We start from the raw sequence: 20,673 nt of genomic DNA on the forward strand, positions 1-20,673 counted from the left end.
AGACAGGGTATCCCCGGCATACATAAAAGTCTCAGCAAGTCCTATTTATATCACAGGAAATGTTTAAGTCTTTAGAATGGGTAATTTTAGTGCTGTTTGTTTTGTGGATATGCAGGAGGTCCAGCAGAGTGGGGTCTGATAATGCCCTGTATGCCAGTCATAGATTACCCTCAACAGCCTGTAGGAGACAGAATACAGGGATAGGGCCTTGAGGAGGTCTGCATAGGACATTTTACTTAAGTCCTGTATTCTTTTAGTGAGGAACCTCTGTGGACATTACAGTTGTTGGATATGCCTGGTTAAGTACATACCAAAGGTGGTATTGAACTCAATAATAGGTCTGATGAATGCCAAATACAGTAGAACAATGACTTCCTTGGACCTAGATGCCATACCTTTGTTTATAAGTTTCACAACATAGAATGGTTTCCTCACTACTGTAGAAATCAGTATAGATATACTGTAGAAAAAGGGAATCCTACAGCAGAGTTTGAAACCTTGCACACTACAGGAGAACTGATAACCTACTGACTCAAGGTAACAGTATGTAGAAAACATGTGATGGCCTTTACATCCATCAGCCTAATAGGCACACACATTTAAAGAGGGATGGGAATGAAGGTATGAATACAAGGAGAGATGGACATACACATAACAATGTTTGGTGTATTGGAACCTTCATGGATGTTTTTTGGTGTGTTCTCATTATTAAATTGCCGTGCTCTGTAGCATGAAGTGACTGATAGAGGGGTAAAGGCAATCTAAGAAGTGTCAGAGTAACTGTTTCAAAATTCCTATACCTCAGTGAATGTAAGGAGTTGTTTGTCTTTTCGGCTTTTCCCAGTTAGGTGTCGCCACAGTGAAACTCCAGTCCTCTAATAATTGGCAGTAGATTTTTTTTGAAAATAATCAGAATAGTGTGGCTGATGGCAAAAACTCCATAGGTTTTGCCATACGACATGAACAGCCATTCACCTCTGTTCAGCATTGGTGGAAAAAGCCAAATTCTACATAAATGCAGATGACTTTTGGGACATTTTTCCCTATGTGTTGTATGTGATTCTATTTTTGACCAGCTTAAATGTGTGAAAATGGGGTTGATAGAAAAGGGGTGAAATGGAGAAGAAAGCAGAGGGAAGAGCAAAGGGGAAGAAATACAGGCATTTGCAAGAGGGGATTGGGAGACAACCATAGATATCTACTTCTTCACCACAGTAATATGCACATGTAGACAAAATTTGATGTCTTTGGACTGTCACCACATCACAGACAGGTTACAACAATGCAATGATGTTGTATAGTCAATTGGATCAAACCAAGTGTGTCAAGAAAACACATATGCAAAGTGGAAAGTTAAGTATGAGACATATATATTTTTTTTCTTGGTTTCAAAAACAGAGGAATGCTGGGAAATGGAACCTAGGAATGTGAGGGTCAAGTAGGTAGGGCAGGTGAAAAAGCAGGTGCAGACAAGCAGGAAATATAAGACAGACTCAGGGAAGGTGGGGGACACAAAAGGGTTGGAGGAAACCATGATTGGGGATAGGTATGGGACATCAGAGGCACATGCCTGTCAAGCATGAGAACAGTGAGAATTTATTCCTCACACTCAGAACTACCAGTACTATCCCCTTCCTTAGCTATCTGTGAGACTATTTGATGCGGGAGTCTCTTTTCTATTTTTAGGAGCAACCTTTCCACTTGGCTGATGCAGGTACCAAGGCCACTCTCTATTAGATCTTGCACATTCCCTGGCATCTTCTGTTGGATGACATAATACCACCTCCACCAGTACTCCCAGAGGAAACCACTGCACCGTCAGCAATGGCTCTGCTACCTGATCAGAATAGACCTGGTAGGGCAGGGGTCATGGAGGCAGTACTGCTACATTGCATGTCAGAGGTGCTGGCTGTTGGTGCAGCAGCTAGCAGTGGATTGACAGGTTCATAGGTTCATAGGTTGGTACTAGGCTATCAGCCCTAGGGCCTATATAAGCCTAGCCATAAGAATTCCCTGGCTATTTCTTCCCACACTATTTACTTCCCTAGAGCCCTGTCTAGCAGGGCGACTGACGTGATCCCTGGGGTGAATATCCTTTCTCCCATCCAATCGTCAAGGTTCCTTTTGAAGAGGGCCAAAGAGGCACTCTGCTTGACATGTATGGGCAATCTATTCCAGAGTCTGGGGAGTCTCGGTCAGGAACCTATCCCTCCAGCATGTTTTGTTTATTGTGATGATAAGGTTTAGATCCCTGGAGTGTGTGGCTCTGAGGGATTTGGATTTCTTTAAGTGTAGCAAGTCCAACAGCTCTGGGTTTGACATGGCCTTGTATGTTAAGCAGAGATTGCCTCTGAGTAGATGATATGTGACAGAGTATAGCTGGAGTTTTTTAAGGCGGTCAGCATAGGGCATCTGCTTTAGGCCTGTGATTCTTTTAGTGAGGTATTTCTGTGGCCTTTCCAGTTGTTGCAGATGTCTTAAGAGGTACATACCAAATGAGGCGTTGTATTCTATAATGAGTCTAATGAGGGATGAGTACAGTGGGACAATGACCTCCTTTTTTTCTGGATGAAAAGCCCTTAGTGATGAGGTGTGCCACATAGAAGGATTTCCTGACTGTTGTGGCGATGTTGTTATCGAAGGTGAGACCACTGTCCACCTGTGTCCCTAAGTCTTTTATCACAATTTCAGTGTTTAGTGTACTGCCACCTATATGGTAATTCATGGATACATGTTTTTTCCCAAAGGGGATAACTATACATTTCTTGGCAATGAGCTTGAGTCCATGGCTCTGAAGCCAAGCATCTGTTTCTGTAAGGCCCTTTTGTAGAGTATCCACATCATTTGGGGATTCAGTAATGGCTCCCAGTTTGCAGTCATCTGTGAACTTTGTTATCCAGAGTCCCTTAGTGTTGGCCTGTACTTCAGAGAAGTAGATGCCAAACAAGAGCGGTCCCAGAACTGAACCCTGAGGTACTCCACTTGTCACTTGTCTGGAGCTGGATTTGGAGTCGGCTACTTTTACAGTGTGGGTTCTGTAAGTAAGCCAATTAGCAACCCATTGGGTGATGTAGGGATTAATGCCCAGCTTAGTAAGTTTATCTATGATTCCAGAGTGGGGGATGGTGTCAAAGGCCTTGGCAAGGTCTGGATAGGATGTGTGGGCCACCTTACCCTTGTCCATGGCTCTGGAGACTGATTTGAAGAAGTCAATCAGATTCAGGAGACAAGATCGTCCCTTCACGAACCCAAACTGGGTGGGGTCCAGTGTTTGAAAGTTGCCAATGTCTTTGTTTATAAGTTCCATGATAATACGCTCCATGGCCTTGCAGATAAGGCTTGTCAGACTGATGGGAAGGTAGTTTCCGGGATCCAAGGTGGATCCTCCCTTGTGGAGTGGGATAACTGTAGCTCTGCACCACTCAGTGGGCATGAAACCTGAGGTGAGGCTATGATTAAACATGACAATTAGGTGAGGTACCAGTTCATATTATAGTTCATGTAGTACACAGCCCAGAATGTCATCTGGTCCCATGGATGCTGTATTCTTAGCTTTGGAGAGTGCTTTTTTTACCTGTGTGGCCGTTATTACCAGAATTTGTCAATCTTCCGGTATTGAGATGGGCCATTTAGGGGGTGAGAGGGGGGTAAAGCTGGCACTGAATCAATCTGCCAGGATATTGGCAATATCCTTGGGATCAGTATATTTAATGCCATTCTGTTTTAGCTCAGAGCAGATCTGAGCATTGCCATTTATTTTTTTGACATAGTTATAGAATGCCTTGTGGTTGTCTTTGGAATCTTTGGCAATTTTATTTTCGTAACTAGCTTTGGAGGATTTTATGAGGGATCCCATTTATTTACTGATGCTGGTAAGGAAGTTTTTTTGCATCCTGCGATTTTTCTCTTTTCTGCAGCAGTTTCTTCCTTTTGTTGTAAAGTTTGTTTATGGAAGTGGACCACCAGATTGGCTTGCTTTTTTTGGATGAGAGCATCTTGGTTCTGTTTGGGATGGCACGATTCATGCATGAGTGGATGTGCTCATACAGTGCCTTAGTGTAGGATTCAGCAGTTGAACTTTCAGTTCATGTCTGCATGGGTGTCATGAAGTTTGTCACTTCTGACTTGAGTAGCATGAAGTTGGCTTTGGAGAAGTTCTTTATGGAGGTTTCCTTACTGGGGGGTGGGGGTGGGATGTGGATGTTAAGGGTGATTAGCTTATGGTCAGACCTGACTAACGAGGGGATGACCATAGGTGTGGAGCATCGATTTCCCATGTTGGTAATGACCAGGTCTAGGATATTGGAGCCCTTGGTAGCACTATGGATTAGTTGATCCAGGGCATTGAGTTGCAGCAGTTTGCCCACCTCCCTTGATGAAATGCATTTTCTTTTTGGCAGAAAGGTAAGTCATCAGAATGCCCCCCCCTCCAAAAAAAATAGATAAGGGGTGTGGCGAAACAAAAAAGAAAAGAGATGACTAGGACCATATGTTACATTCATCTTTATTTCAATAAATAGCCATTTATTATTATCCTAGCTATAGACTTTCACACACCCAAACACGATTGTGAATTGTTACAAGTAATTCTTGGAATATGCACATATTACATAGATGTTTTCAAAGATACTACTGGGTAACTTAACAGCATACCAGTAAAACCAATACTGATACATTTCTACTTTAAAAATAATACTTGTTGAATGTGAACCTGTGGGCTAATTGTTGGAATTGAACCAACATAATCTGAATACACTATTACACTTGCCTAATACAATCACCAACAGCTACAGGAGAAAGCATGCATGTTTGCTGTTACAGTTAAGTTATGCATGTTGAAGTTGCAATTAATCTATGGCATCACAATGGTTAATGCAATCAGGGTTGGTTGTGCTGCAGATATATGCCTTGCCTCTCTGAATTTTGCCAGTCCCTCAGCATATGCCTCCATGTTCACTGTGATTTCCTCTGCAGCAGTAAAATAGAGAATGATAGAAGAAGGGACATAAAAGCATTATGCATATCATTTTTAGCTGTGTTCACCATCCCATATCATTTCAAGTTGCTTGATCCGTATACTTACACAACTGGGGGGGAGGTGTTAGCAGTTTGAAACTTATCCAGTCACTGGTTGAGTTTTGCCTGCTTGTGCCTCTTAGGGTTACTGTAGTGGGGCCTCCACTTCTAACCAGTGCATGATACGCCAGTTGCACTAGAGACAGCTTTGGCTAGGTTGTTCCAAGCCTCAGCCTTGTACTGAGACTAGTTTAAGTCCATCTGCAGCAGCCTCTAGCTGTAGTGCTTCACAAGGAATGCAATAAATATTTTGGACTCCTCCACACCCCTCGTCTTTGGCCTGAACTTCACACCATCATTCCCATTGCCTGCCATGTCTATAGAGCTCCTCCAACAATAGTAACAATGGTTTCATGGCAAATTGTGCTCTTACATTTTATGAAGCGTGCACAAGTACACGCAGTCATGCCGAATGCATTTGCATGATTGTAAGCAGAGACATTATCAAACAAAGTGGAAGGAAGTTTATGAAACAGTAAAAATGATGCGAAACTTGGCAGTGATCTTAGGCATGTGTGATGCTTTGCCTGATCACACTATGTCCAATGTTCAATACTGGAATGATTAATGACTTGACTTTTAAGTCTTCACTTTGGAGGGATCAGTTGGTTGACTTGGCATGTATTTTGTTGGGACTTGCACACTATAATAAGTATGTTGGACAAGGTGTGATACAAACTTATGTAAAAGAGAATGCATACATTTCCACACAGGCTGTTATCCTGATTGTCAGAGAAGAACTGCTTTTCAATCAGGATCATTAAAGATATACAGCTTAAAGAGTGATTGGTGCTATACTTCAATTAGGCCTGTGTATGTGTGTGTGGCATTAAAAGGTCCTGGTTTATGCATTCTCAGCTGTGATGCAGAACTAATGCCAGGCAATATATTGGAAATGGACAGACTTCCATGACTTTAGTAATAGACTTTGGAGTTATGATACATACATCACAATACATTCTGTTTTACAGTTATAATTGGATTATTGGGGGGGGGGGGTCTGCATGATTGTTAGTAAACTATTGTGTCAATCACAGATATGCAACTGCATTTTTTATTATACAATCACCATTTTCATGTTAAAACAGTTACACACATAATCAACTGAGTTTCATATGTCAGTTATTAATGGGTTATAGTACTTACAAAAGTATGTGTATGCGAGCAGTAATGATACCTTATTGTTAATCAGCCTGCTATACAGAGCTATTGTTTTGTAGTATTACCTTTATAATCAAAGTTTTGGGAGCAATGACAGTGGGATACCCCTACTAAAAAGTACAGTCTGCTTGATTGGAACCCTGGCTCACCTGTGATCTGACCAACTCACTGGACCTACACCTAGTGCCACAGGGAAATCTATGTAGCTGGTGTATTTTCCACACTCAGTACTGTCCAGAGTGCTGATGGCTATGCATCAACACTAAGCCTTTTTGCATGGAGGAAGGTAAGTCAATTTATTTTTTTCATTATTTTTCCCTTAAGCAGTGAACTGTGTTTGCACACAGGTAGGCAGCACACATATGGAAAAGGCAATAGTGGACATGTATTACTTATGTAAATTATATTATGACCCCTTCAATAAAAATATTTACTGTTGGGCTCAAACCCTACTTTATCTCTGTTCTGTTTTTTGTTTTTTTTTAGCTCACAGTATTTGTACCTTGTGCCGCAGAGATAATTAGCTAACAGGTGGAATTTCTGAAGTCATTATCATCCATGATGCTGACTGCCATGCAATGTCACTAAGTGTGTCTATCCTCTATAAGGCAACTGAAATAAAATTTCTCACTCTTTCCTTAAGCAGTAAACTGTGTTTGCACTATGCCAGGTGGTGCGCACATGGCAAAGGCAAAAATATATTAATAAATACATACATACATACATACATTCATAATCATTAAAAAACGGGAAACAGGATTAAAAAAATTATATAGCTCTGGATATGAGTCATCAGACTATTGCACTTACACAACACAGTTGTAGTAGGTTATCTCTGTTTGCCACAGACACAGTTTTGAACCCCAGTCAAATAATGCGCATACAAGTAATACCCATCTCATATCCAGTATTAAACTATTCATACAGTTAGACATTCTCAGTTGATTGCATATGTGTAGATAACAAACTTAGTGGAATGAGTGATCTCACAATAGCTATAGATATGTTTGCAAAACTGCAGCTCTGCCTTATTGTTGTATTCTGGGAATCCTTCCCTTATTTCTGATTTATTATCAGACATAATCGCTAGAGTATATCCTCTCATTTTTCTTTCAAGGTCTGACACAAATACATAACAGTGAACAATAGTTTTCAGCAAAGGCAGGAAACTGTGCTACTGTTCCAAAGAAATATACATGTGGGGTGCTTGGTTTTGTTTAAATCTCACTGCAGTTAGTACTACACTTTGTAAATGTATCCTCACTGACACCCCTGCTTCAGTGAAGGGTCTCTTTGCATTACTGTGTTTTTCCTTCAGTCAGAATAATCATTCACAGTTGCAAGCCACTAGCACATAACAATAGTGTAGAGGCTACATTAACTTTACAACTGCTACAAAAAATCAAAAGTTTGGTAGTAAGTAATTCTAATGAGTTTATACCTCATGTACATCTTCAGAGTGCTCAGATGGCTGAATCTACACTGAAAGGTAACCACATAGCTAGGGACTTGAAGTTTAGGAGATTGTTTTCAGACATGGTTATTGCTCCACTTGAGAGAATGTAGATATAAATAGATTTTTGGATTGTTTTTTCTATAGTGGGTATTTTAGTTGCAATGGGCAAGTGATTTGGTAAACTGCATAAGTATATATTACAGATGCCAGTCATGTCGGATATTGATGGCACTGCTAGACAGCTCACAAACATTCTAATTAGGTACATATACAAGTACCAGTTATGCAAGTATCTGCCATTCATTCATGTTTTTACACATTTATTTTTCTATTACAGGTTCCACACTTATATTGACAGTCCTTCAGTTACAGTTGTTGTGATTCAGGTCTGACTCTGTTTGATGCTAGCAGTACACAGCCATCACATGGGGAAGTAAAGGTCTTGAGCATTGCCTGACAACAATTGTACTCTATGTATGTGCATAGGATGAAAGGTGTACCTCTTACAGGGGCAGCATGTGTGCTATCCATTGCCTCTTTGCCAGGGTGAGGGCATATTCTGCACGCCTATGTCTACCTGCACCGACACAAGCAAGGGGTTCCCCCTCTGACTCCTCACCTGCATGTGGCTGTGGCAACATTGCCAGTGGTGGTGGCATGAGTGGTCTTACCCCTTGGTGTTCCTGCTGCAGCTGTTTTTGCAGGATGATATTGTGTAGAATAGCACAGACTGTGATAATTTTGACACAAGTACTGGGATCCTACTGCAGTTCCCCCCTCCAATTTATCTAGGCAACAAAACAGTGACTTTTGCAACCCAAATTCATGCTCTATGATGGTTCTTGTTTGAGTATTTGCCTTATTATAACATTTCTCCATGGGCATGTGCATTTCTGATGGCCATCACTAGCAATGGTTCCAATACATACTTTGCATCCCCGAGTAAATGGCCTTGTCAGACATTACACATGGAAAACCTCTGATAAAGCTGTGAGATGTGCCAAGTATGGGAGTCACAGTAACTGCAGAAGTTACAAGCACAGAAATTCAGGATGATTCCCCCAGCATTACACATGGGCTGGCAGTTAAGGGAGCGGAACACCTTTCTGTTGATGCTGACCCTTCCCTGTTCCCCTGGATGGAGATTTGATCTCAATATGGGTGCATTCTATCTCACCCAAGACTTCAGGGAAGTGTGCTATGGGGTAGAACTCCTGCATATTTCTAGATCTGTCCTCAGGGCTACAGGATATATATATATATATATATATATATATATATATATATATATATATATATATATATATATAGTCACTGGCATGCTGTAACATAGAATTCAGGAATTGCTGCAGAATCCTGCAGGCTGATGCCCTCCCCAGAATGTTCATGTGTGTCCCTGAAAGGTTCCTGTAGCTAAAACTTTAAATGATATGCATACCTTTTTCGCAACCGGAATTGGTTCCCCTTAATATGACCTTGGCCTCAGGTGAGGACTACAGAAGTTGCAGAGTTCCTGGAATGTGTCTCTATCCATGCTGTTGCACACTTTCGATCACATGTCACACTGCAATGCGAACATGGTGGGACAGAATAATGTAAAGTTTGTTGAATCCGGCCCATTGTCTTTGTTCACTCTGATAAAAAAAGGAAAATGAAAAATTTTAATGCAGATGTAAAGACATCAATGGAGAAATTATGCCATTCACAGAATTTAAGAAATGGATGAATGAAATCCCACAGAGATCTGCCATGGAAATATTTACTTCCATTCATGATTTTCAAAAACCTAATATGATATGTAAACAATTACAATCATGGTTACTGAAAAGAAAAATTGCCAGCATACTTATTTCCTATCTGCCCCTTAAGGATAGCTAACTCCCAAATGGAAATGATCTGTAGTTTTTCTTTAATGTTACTAGGCACCGTTGGTCTCAGTTAATTTCCACTTATGTTGCAACCATCGATTTATTTGGTAACTGGATGCATATATGCCATACTGTGACATTAGAACTGAAGCATAACCCTTTTTATAGGTGTTTCTATGGCAAGAGCATAACTTTCTTTAAGCAAAATCCTTATGAAGACCACCTGACCTTGAAATCATTATACGATTTAATGAAGGCATTTGGCATTAGTACACTTAGAATCATTCTTATAGTTCTATCTTTAACAGAATAGAATAGTAATTACTGGTTTCCATAGGTATGCAGATAATGCTAGAGACAATGGAAACATATAACTGTCATCTAACAATCGTTATGAGTCTGACTGAAGTTTCTCATGTCAAATGTAATAGAAAATATCCCCAAAACATTCAGTTGCATTGTTGAATCCTGGCATTTAGTTACAGGTCAGGTTAAAAGGGTTTAGAGTCAAAGACACTCAGAGCTCCAAAGAATTATCTCTTAAGGACGTCTAAGTACATAATGCTTTGCCAGTTGAAACAACGTCTATAATAAATTAAATCACTAACTTTTTTATAGTCTTCCATTTCTGTGCTACATTACTGTATATTCACCATAGAATGAACTATTAGATTTTTACAAAGGTGCCAGACTTTGTTTAATTAACTGAGTTAATGTACTATTTCAGATTATCCCTTCCTTTTTGGTGTATATATTCTACATCAGTTATTGATGCTGCTTTGTTACTATAATAATATCTTGCTTTCTACTTTATTAGTTTGCTTGCTAATTTACTTGTTATTTACAGTTTTATTTAAGTTGGTTTACAGAAATGCATGAGTTGATGACATTGCATCACAAAGCTCATTTCCCTAATTTGGATCCCAGCTGGAGTATCTTCACTGCAGATTGTGAATGTCCCCTCTATATCTGCATGAGGTTCCAATAGGTGTTCTGGCTTCCATTCACATTCCAAAGACATGATGGTAAATGAACTGGTGCAGTTTCAAACTGACCAATGGTGTGTGTGTGTGTGTGTGTGTGTGTGTGTGTGTGTGTGTGTGTGTGTGTGTGTGTGTGTGTGTGTGTGTGTGTGTGTGTGTGTGTCCTGTGATGGTCTGCTTTGACATCCAGGAATGGATCCCTCACCATACCTCTCAACATCTTAGCAGAAGAAATCTGGACAAAGCCTAACATAATGGGGGGACAAAGGCCAAAAAATATGGGCAAATTTTAAATATTGTCTGTATAAATTTAGAAAGTTGTGAAGATAAAAGGTTTTGTGTTAGCATGCATTTTCTGAAGGATATGAAAATTGAAACTTAAATGTCTTGTCATTATTTAGGGAATTCAGTCCTCATTGATTTTCCAAAAAAAAAAAACAAGTTTTGTGAGCTAAAGACAAAACATATTAGGCAGAAATCTGGAAAGTTGAGAGTTATGTCTCTGGCATATACTGAGTGGCTGCCAGGACAGTCTCTGAATAAGATAAAGTAGATATCAAAAATGATTAAGTGGTTGAAAATGAGTGAATGAATGACGGCAGTGTTTAAGAATGAAATGAATGAGCAAGAAGCTGTAGTCTGCGATTAAACGTGATTAAATAAGCAAAGCAATTTAACAGAAAAGATTATCTGGAAATATAACCGGTCTTAAATACAAGAGGCATTAAAACATACATAAATTGTGGAAAAAATAATAGATGGCAGGAAATGATGTGAGGTTAAGTAAAGAGTCAGAAATTGAATAGGTGGTGATTTTGAAATGTCAGAGATAATTGGCAAACCATTTATTACTTCAGAATTTTGAAAACTGATTAATGTCAATCTTTCTATATAGCAATGGTTCCTAAGCAAAGTCCTATAATTTATAGCAGACGAAAGAGGGACTTGATTGGCTCTACCACATAAACATGCCCCGGGATTCAATAAATTCCATGTAGGTTTCCCGCAGAGCGTACACAGAGTGTTACTGCTGACAAAATATTGTTCATCATGAGGCATAGCACAATGCATATTAATGAGGAGCAGCATGCCTAAGCAAGGTTTTGCAGCTCGCAGCAGTGTCGCTGACTGGGACACCTCTTAGGTGAATGGGGATAGAATTTCTGTGTAAAGTTGCTGGCTGCAAAAATGTACAGATGAATGCGGATAGTAATTCAGTGAAAGTCCAAGCAGCTTTGGTGGACAAATTTGCACAAAACAACACAATGACTATCAGGACTTCACATATGATACTTCTCAATTGTATCTCATTATGAAGAACACACCCGACTTGGGGTCTTAAAAAGTTCATGTTGCACAAAGTTATACACTGAAAGGGTCTGTCACACATCCAGGGTAAACAGAAATGAATCACGTTAATTAATTAAAAGATCTTTTATGTAAGTAAAGCCAGCACATTTTAACCATCATATAACTTACCTAGTTTCAGATGTTAGCAAACCATTAGTATGCTTTAAACATTTTGCCCATTTGTTCCATATTATGAGGGCTACTGTTCCTCATTTTGGAGAGGGAAGACTGAGAGCTATGACACAATTAGCACCGATTCTGCTCAAAGATTTATGACAGCATGGCATTTGCTTTTCCCTTTCTTTAGTTTCCTTCATTTAAATTTTTTTTTGTCCACTGCTTGCATTATGTGCCACGTAGTGCAAACACTGGAAGAGGAGAATCCAGACAAAAAAAAAACAGTAAAATAGGGTATGTAATGTAACTATTCCATTGGCAGTGAATTGCTGCTATGTGGACTGACATGGTCTTCACTTTTGCCTAAAATACATACATAAATAAACCTGAAATTACATTGTTAGCCAATGTTGGTAAGCATTGCGCAATCACTGAGCACCATGTTTGTGCAATGGTAAGTATCGTGCAAAATTTTCAAACACTGTGCGCATGCCCAATAAGCATGTGATAACTGGAAATGGCAGCAAAACATCAGGATAAAAAATGCAATTGGTGGGAAAACCTCATTCTGCATTGGGCGTGATCTCTGGTAGTCATGACTGGTGCGTCTGGGGAGGGAGCAGGCTTTGGAGCTCAGAGTTGGGATGTCCAGGAGTCCAGATTGTTTGCTGGACTCCTAGTTTAAGCATCATAGGCCCCTGTTACAGTAGAGGGACTATTTATGCTCAGAATACAAATCTGAAGCATAGGATAGTGTTGCTAGGGCTTTGACCAGTGCTACAGGTATCCCTCACACTGGTGATCAATGTCCACACCATTTTGACGACCTCATGAGGAGGAATAGGGATACCTTCAACTGTTGGATTGGGGAATTTTGGACTGGGGAAACTCCACAGATGTGTAAGTATCAATAACATTGACTACGTGTAAGCAAACTCTCAACCTCTTAGAGCAAAAAACCTGGACAAAGCCATAAATAATGGGGGGGGGGGGGTCAAAGACTCATTTTTTAAATATTCTTCTTACAAACATAGAAAGTTGATTGAATAACAGGTTTTATTATAGCCAGAAAATCACAATTCTATGAAAAATGGACCGAAAATATGAGGCAAAAATCTGAACATTCTGCAAAAATCTGTACAGTTGAGAGTTGTAAGAGATAAAAGCTGAATATAGTCAAGACTGGTATTCATAATGGTATTTTGTTCTGTCCTTTTTCCACAGCTACCGTGGAGAGACCTTTGAATGCGAGGACCCATGCAGTGAGACAGACAAAGATGACAAAAGCATGTGGTATGTATACATCAGATCCATACTGTTATTGTATTTTTAAAAGTTGAACACAGCTGTATCAAACTGAGCATGCATATCTCAAAAGTTTGCAAACACCAAACGAAAAAAGGTTAGAATGTGCAATGAGCGAATGCACAGTGTCATTCGCTCATTGCACATTTGACATTGTGGGACGGATTGCACTATAGTGGGGTTCAGAAAATGGTCCCTTTCCCCAATGTAGTGCGATCTCGGAGTTAGAATATTAAAGTGGGGGGGGGCTTTTTTTTTTTTGTTTGACATTAATGTTCGAAAAACAGCAAATCTGCTTTTCGATTTTCTGTTTTTCGAGCATTAAGGACTATCGCTGTTTTCACTTTCATGGTTACGAGTCGCTCATATGAACATTCGTACCACTGTGATTTGGCTTTATAAAGGTAAACCATTTTTATCATTATTTTAATGTAACCAGATCTCTTTACCAGCAGCTCAAATGGCCTGCTGTAAACTGTAATCAGTATAATGTGGAAACACATATGTGAAATATAGACACACATCAAGGATGCTTGCTGCAATCTGTACTATTGTGTGCATCTGTTATGAACTGTGTAGTCATAAAAGTAATAAAAACATTTGTTAGGAGATTGTAGTCTGAAAAGTAAATGCAACAGAATAGAGTTAAATAATTGTATCAATGCTTTGTATGTCACATATGAAGTTGCTAATGTTATCCCTTTTTTCCTTTCACCCCAACCCTTATCTTCTCTCTTTTTTATTTTACTTGTTTATTTATTTATTTATGTATGTATGTATTTATTTATTTAATTTTCTTTTCTTTTTTCTTTATTTTATTTTTCCCTAAGGCACAGCGGGTAAGGCTGTCACAAAAGGATCTTCCTGCCCCCACTTTATCCGCCACAACAATGCTGGCTAGCATGCCTGGGCTGCAACCTGGCAGGAACCCCTCTGCTGCCCCTGCACTACCTGGTCCATCAGGTAGTCCTGCCCCACAAGATAGGCCAGTGGTTCACTGCAAGAGCAGTGGTGAAGGCAGTGATTTTATCATCCATGAAGAACTGCCAGAGTTGTTGTATAAGACTGTGTACTGCACTGTTGGTGCATGCCTACACCAGATGGAATACGTGCTCTCCATCATTGTCCTTAATAATAAAAGAAGGAGATGAAGATGTCAGGCACTGCAGCCATCTGCACAGTGAGGTGACAGTAGTGACAGTCCAGTGGGTAAGGACTTGATTCTCACTGTCACCCATGTTGACGTCCATGTGTTCTTGATATCCCTACCCTCACCCCAACCATGTTGTTCACCAACCTCTTGTGTCCTTCACCATCCCTGTGTCAGCAGTACTAACATCAAACTATCTAGCTTACCGACTGCAGAAGGCAAGCTTTCCTGGAGGCCTGATGCTCCTACAAGAAGTTAAGCAAAAGGTAAGAGCAACAACATCACAATCAACTGCAACACAGGAGGTAATGCATTTGCCTCTTTATAGCTGCAGTAAACAATCATGTAAACAAAAACTTGGCGCACAACTCCAAGCTAAGCTTATAACAGTAGCAGTCTTCATCCCCCCAACCAGATAAATGCATTTGACACAGTATTGACTTATTCATTTAAATTCACTAAATATACAACAGTATTCAAGTAACAAGGTCTACCTGGAATCTTCTCTTTGGATGTGATTGGTATGTCTGTCATGCCTCCCACATCCAGCAGATGGAGAACTTCACTATAAGCTTTGTGTGGTCATTAATTCAGCTAGGAAGTGTTCATTGGGGGTCAGTGGTGGTTCCCTAGCACCTGTAACCAAACGGTCATGGCCTACTGTAGCTGCTCTCCTTCTTGCAGCAGTGGTCATATCAGTGGCCCTTTGGCACACCTGTTGATAGGTTCTGCCATGGCCACTCACGGCATTCACATTTGCAAGTTGCCATATTACAAGCCTACCGCCTATAGCTTGTCTTCCCCTTTACAGGAGGAGGGCACCATGTTGCCAAAAACCATTAATTATTATATTATTTTTGGCATCTGTAAAGTGTCTTAGATGTGGATTCACATGTCTCGATGCCATGATTGTCGATAGCCTTAAAGAAAACAGATGTATAATGCACAAAAGTATAACATAACTACAAAATATTGCTTTCATATACAACAGAAAAGGTAGCCAGTCAGTTTTGCCGACTGGTAAAATATAATGCATTCTAGAGATGTGAAATACTAACAACAGACGGGATGCATAACAAGGAGAGTAACAAGAGCAAGATATCCTTGTTAGTGCCATAACAGTAACTCACATTAGCCCCCCACAAAAGAACAGGAAAATGACCCGTTTGGTTAACAAAATATCTTTGAAAATGCAACAGGTGCTGTCAAAGTACCTGTCCCTTAAGCATTTCCATATATTTATCTCACAGCAGTCATTTCTATTTATTTTAATGTTTTGCCATTCATGTCTACCTGGCTGAACAAACATGACCATGCCATCAGTACACGTCTAAGTAATGCATACAGATAATAGTGTAAAAGCCTGTGCTTCACATTATTGTTAAATACATTCCAGAATATGCAATATGTAGGTGACAAAATGGAGCCATACCTTGTGAGAATGAGTACTCCTCTGCAGAGATATCATGAAGAAAATGCTTGTTCTCAATGTTCCAAACATATAGAACTAGCATCAGCTTGCTTAGTACAGAGTTGCCTTTTTATATTGTGCAAATTATTAATGGATTGCAGCTGTGAGTGATTACTGCTTGAGAGTGGTAAATCACAACAGCACTGCAGGCAGCCTTACTTCCATTAGGTATGTTATCTTAGACCTAGAAAGTGTTACATGTAAGGATGGAAATTTAAGTAAGCAGTACACAATTCACAGGTTATGTCTCTTACCATCCAAGCTAGCCTTCATTTCTTGACAGCTAAATATTATATAATTTTTAGTTCATATCCTCACACATTTTAAGGACAATGTTATAGAATGAGTTATACAGAGCATGTCTCAGAGTTCTGTGGCACAGTCTGCCATGCATGACTGGCTCCACCGTGTTGCCCATTCACAGCATCAGATGCATGAGATTTGGAAACGAGGAGTGTCTGCGATGAGTGGAGAGGTGTCTGTAATGGAATGGGCAGTGTCTGTGATGGAATGTCTGCTGGGAGGGGAATAACATCCTTGTGGGTGTAGGTCAGCCACATCATTTGTTGTCAGCCAATGTGGCCATGTGTTATCACTCTCACCAGCTGAATAGTACTTCCAGTGTTCTGTCAGTGAATGTGCTGTCCACATACAAATGTTGAAAGCCATGGAGGTCATGGTCTTGGGTGTCCCCATGAAAGGAGCTAGTCTAGTAGACATCAGTCACATTCAGGTAGCAGCACTGCATCTAACCATGGTGCTGGATGTCACCGTGCCAGTGAAATTCTTGTCAGAGCCAGTCCTCCTGGCCAGGGATGCCAACAATGAACTACCATCTCTACCATGCATGGATCATACCTGTCTAACAGACCAAGACTTAGAGTGAGTAAAGAACTTGGCTATGGTCATGCATGCACTCACATAACTATTTCACCTAGAGAACCCCTACGGATACACACACCATAGTTACTCATTTAGTATTACTAGCCATTTGTTGTGTTATACATATGTCTGCCGTCTTCTCTTTCCTGCTCGTATATACTCACTGATCCTGTGTGGCAGCCTAGGCTTCCTGCCCCTACCACCCCCAACAACATCATCTGCAAGTGATGATAACTGTTCCATATCCCTGTTTTCTATCTTTTGGATTCAAGGATACAAATATCTTCTGTCTGATGTTCACAATGCATTGAAGTGGTCATTGTACCTTGAACGTATATACTCCTGGAAAAGTTCAGCAGTTTATAGTATTAAAATCTCAAAACTTTATACTGATATCACCTATGAAGGTTTTGAAGTAAGAATGCAATATGTATCATTAATTTTTAACTTCTGTCTTTAAGAATTTCTCAGTATAAACATATGGTGCACAGTATAAGTCACACCATCATATTTGGATATTAGGATTGTATAACAGCACTGTAGTGAAACCTGGTCAGAACTATAAAACAGCATAATTATCTCTTTTGCATTACCTTCACCAGACACAAGCAGTAGCTGGATAGACCACAGGCCTTTCTCATCAACATAACACAGAAGCTACAACCATGCCATGATGTATGTGGAGAGATTAAAAGCCATGTCACTGTAATCTGTGTGGTATGGGATGAGGTCACATTCATCTGGCCTCCAGTCCACTTCATACAGCTGATTACATCGATAGAGTCTGTTGAGACCAGAATAAGCATCCCACACGCTGGTGTAAAAGGCTCCTGGTTATGTCAAGCAACAGACACACACATAGTTGACTACAGTGAGAATAGAACCTCTACCTAAGGTACAGAGAATGCAGAACACAGTATTTTACACAAGTGTCACAGCTCAAATCCAATTTTGAGAGTCGTTAGACACCAGTTTATAGCTGATGACATGAGCAGTGTCTGTTAAAGACAAAAATAAGTGTCCCACATGCTGGTGTAAAAGGTTTTCAGTAATCTCAAGCAACAGCTTACAGACACACTATTGATCTAAGTGCACAGACTACAGAACACAGTACTTATCGCAAGCTTCATGGCACAAGTCTGACTTTTACAGGACTTTTACAGGAGTGCAGGCAATAAATGCTCCTGGAGAAGTAACTACAGGACACCATGTCTACTCTGCTGACTTAGCACACACAGAGTTGACTGCAGTGAGAATAGAAACCCTATCCATCTAGGTGCATAGACTACAGAACATAGTACTTAGCACAAGTACCACAGTGCAAGTTTGACTTTTACAGGAGTGCAGGTGAACTTATGGTAGATGACATCAGCAGGCCATATGGGAGACAATAGGTTTGGAGGCTTGCATGAAATGGACATGTAAGTTTGTGCAAGTATCAAAATAATGGCAATCCATGTCCTTGGAGGGGTAACTGTAGGATACCACATCTACTTTGCTGACTAGACACACACACACACACACACACACACACACACACACACACACACACACACACACACACACACACACACACACACTTGACTGCAGTGAGAATTGAACCCCTACTTAACTGCACAGGTCACAGAACACAGTAATTAATGCTAGCACCACAACACAAGTCTGTTTTGTACAAGAGTGTAGGAATACTTATAGAAGATGATATCAGCAAGCCTTGTGGTGCACAACAGCTTGTAAGGCCTCCCTAGGCACATAGCTTCATAGCATTATATGAGGCTAGTAGCCTATTAGCACTAATAACACTTGGCTGTTTAGAAGCCTAGCTGTGTAGCAACACAAGTACCCTTTCTGAGCATAGTTGGATGTTTGAGTTTAGCAGAGCAAGGTTGTGAGCATCACCAAAAGGTTCTGTCCTTGATGGAGCATGCAAGATTTTATATTACACTTTGTAGTGTGTTTTTTTATGTGGGGAAAAAAGTACTGAGATACTCAGTGTTGTAGTGCTTGGTCATGTGGGGGGGAGCAACACATGAATGTGTTGTAAATATATGATGTATGATTAGATCAGGCCCTTGGTTTGTAATGCTTCCACATGTTGTTTTATGTCAGACAAAGGAAACAGAGAATAAACACCAGTAATGAAGCATAATATATACAGTCCCATAGCACAGCAAGCAGCTGGTTTTCACGATGGTGACGATTTTGTACATGCTTGCAAGATGCACCTATTAGAACATAGGTAAGCAGTGTGCAAACATGAAGGGCATTGCAAATATCTTATAATTCTACCTATACTCCAGGCCTATTATTTGAGATGCCCAAGAGCATTAATTGAATATATCTAGTTTATATTTGTGGCTGTCTGATTCCTAGGTAGCCTGGTTTGCCCTGTTTCCACAATGCAGCACTTCACATAAACCAAATGAGCACAGACAAACCTGTAATATAATTGTTGTTCAGTAAAAGTAATATGAATAAGAAATTAAAAATAAAAAGATAAATACGTGAAATGAGGACAAACAACATATGGTGTATACAATAGAGCATGATAGTACACATGAGATATTTCTACATAGCTCAGGATTTGCACTCTCAACCAATGCATCTTCAAAAAACAGTATGGATGCCGTATACCTCTTTGCCATAGAAACAGCTTTGCAGCAAAGGACTGAAGTCAGTTATTCATGCAACCAATTGCAACAGAATGTACACTGCTATCACACAATCAGCTGTTATTTGTACATTTAATTATCATTATATCTGAATATAGTGCACTTACTGAGCATACACCTTGTTATGATTATGCTTGTAAATATACAGCAGTGTCTTACATTTTTGTGTTTCTTGATAATCCATCATTTATGTCACTAGTAGTGTGAGACATGCAGTGTGTATGGCATTCAATATATTTGGCCTTAAATTGTGTGAACATTAACTGGGGGTTTAATGTGATATGCAGTTTCCAACAACTGAAGGATAGGCTGGATGGCATACACAACAATATGCTGTTCTTTTAGTGGTAGCATAGGTGAGTTACTGTTATGACACAAACAAGGGTGCACTGCTCTTTTTTTGGGGGGTAAAGCTCAGTTACTCTTATGTCACAAACTAGCATAGCCTGTTCTTTTGGTGGAGAAGAAAAGTGAGTTACTGTTATGGCACAAACAAGTATATGATGCTCTTGTTACTCTCCCTGTTCTGCATCACCTGTTGTTTGATTTTGGGAAGGGTTGTGAAGTCAGAAATTGGAATGTGTATCATTACTTTCTAACTTCTCTCTGTAATATTTTATCAGTACAAAGGTATGGTGATAAATTGAGGGCATGCACTTTACATCAGTACTTTTGAGAAGGATGACTGTGGGAATCTTTGATGTCTGAGGCTGAAGATGTACTAACGGGAAGATATAAGTAAAATAATTGCTCTGCTGTCAAATGTTAAGGTAATTTCTGTAGAACTCCAACAATATTTACTTGATTACCGTACCAAGTTAAGAAATGCAAGAATATGCCATAATATTATTAAAGAATACACTCTAGGTTCAGGACTTACCTTGCAAATGAGGCAGTTGGCACAGTTTTAGTTCAGGGCTGACTCTGTTTGATGCAAGCAGTACACAGTCAATAGCGGGGGAGGTAAAGGTTGTGTGAGTTGCCTGGCATCAATTTCACAATATGTACGTGAGTAGGAGAAAGGTATTAGGCACATAGGTAGTCAGTGAATCAGCTATGTGTTGTCTCTTATTCAAAGCAAGGGCATACTGAGAACATGTATGCCTGCCTCCAGCCACGTCTGCTGGTGGTTCCCCCTCCGAGTCCTACTCTGACTGTGGCTGTGGTGATCTAGGCATTGGT

Source organism: Protopterus annectens, chromosome 4.part0, assembly GCF_019279795.1.
Source record: "Protopterus annectens isolate FY-2018-M chromosome 4.part0, PAN1.0, whole genome shotgun sequence".
NCBI lineage: Eukaryota > Metazoa > Chordata > Ceratodontiformes > Protopteridae > Protopterus > Protopterus annectens.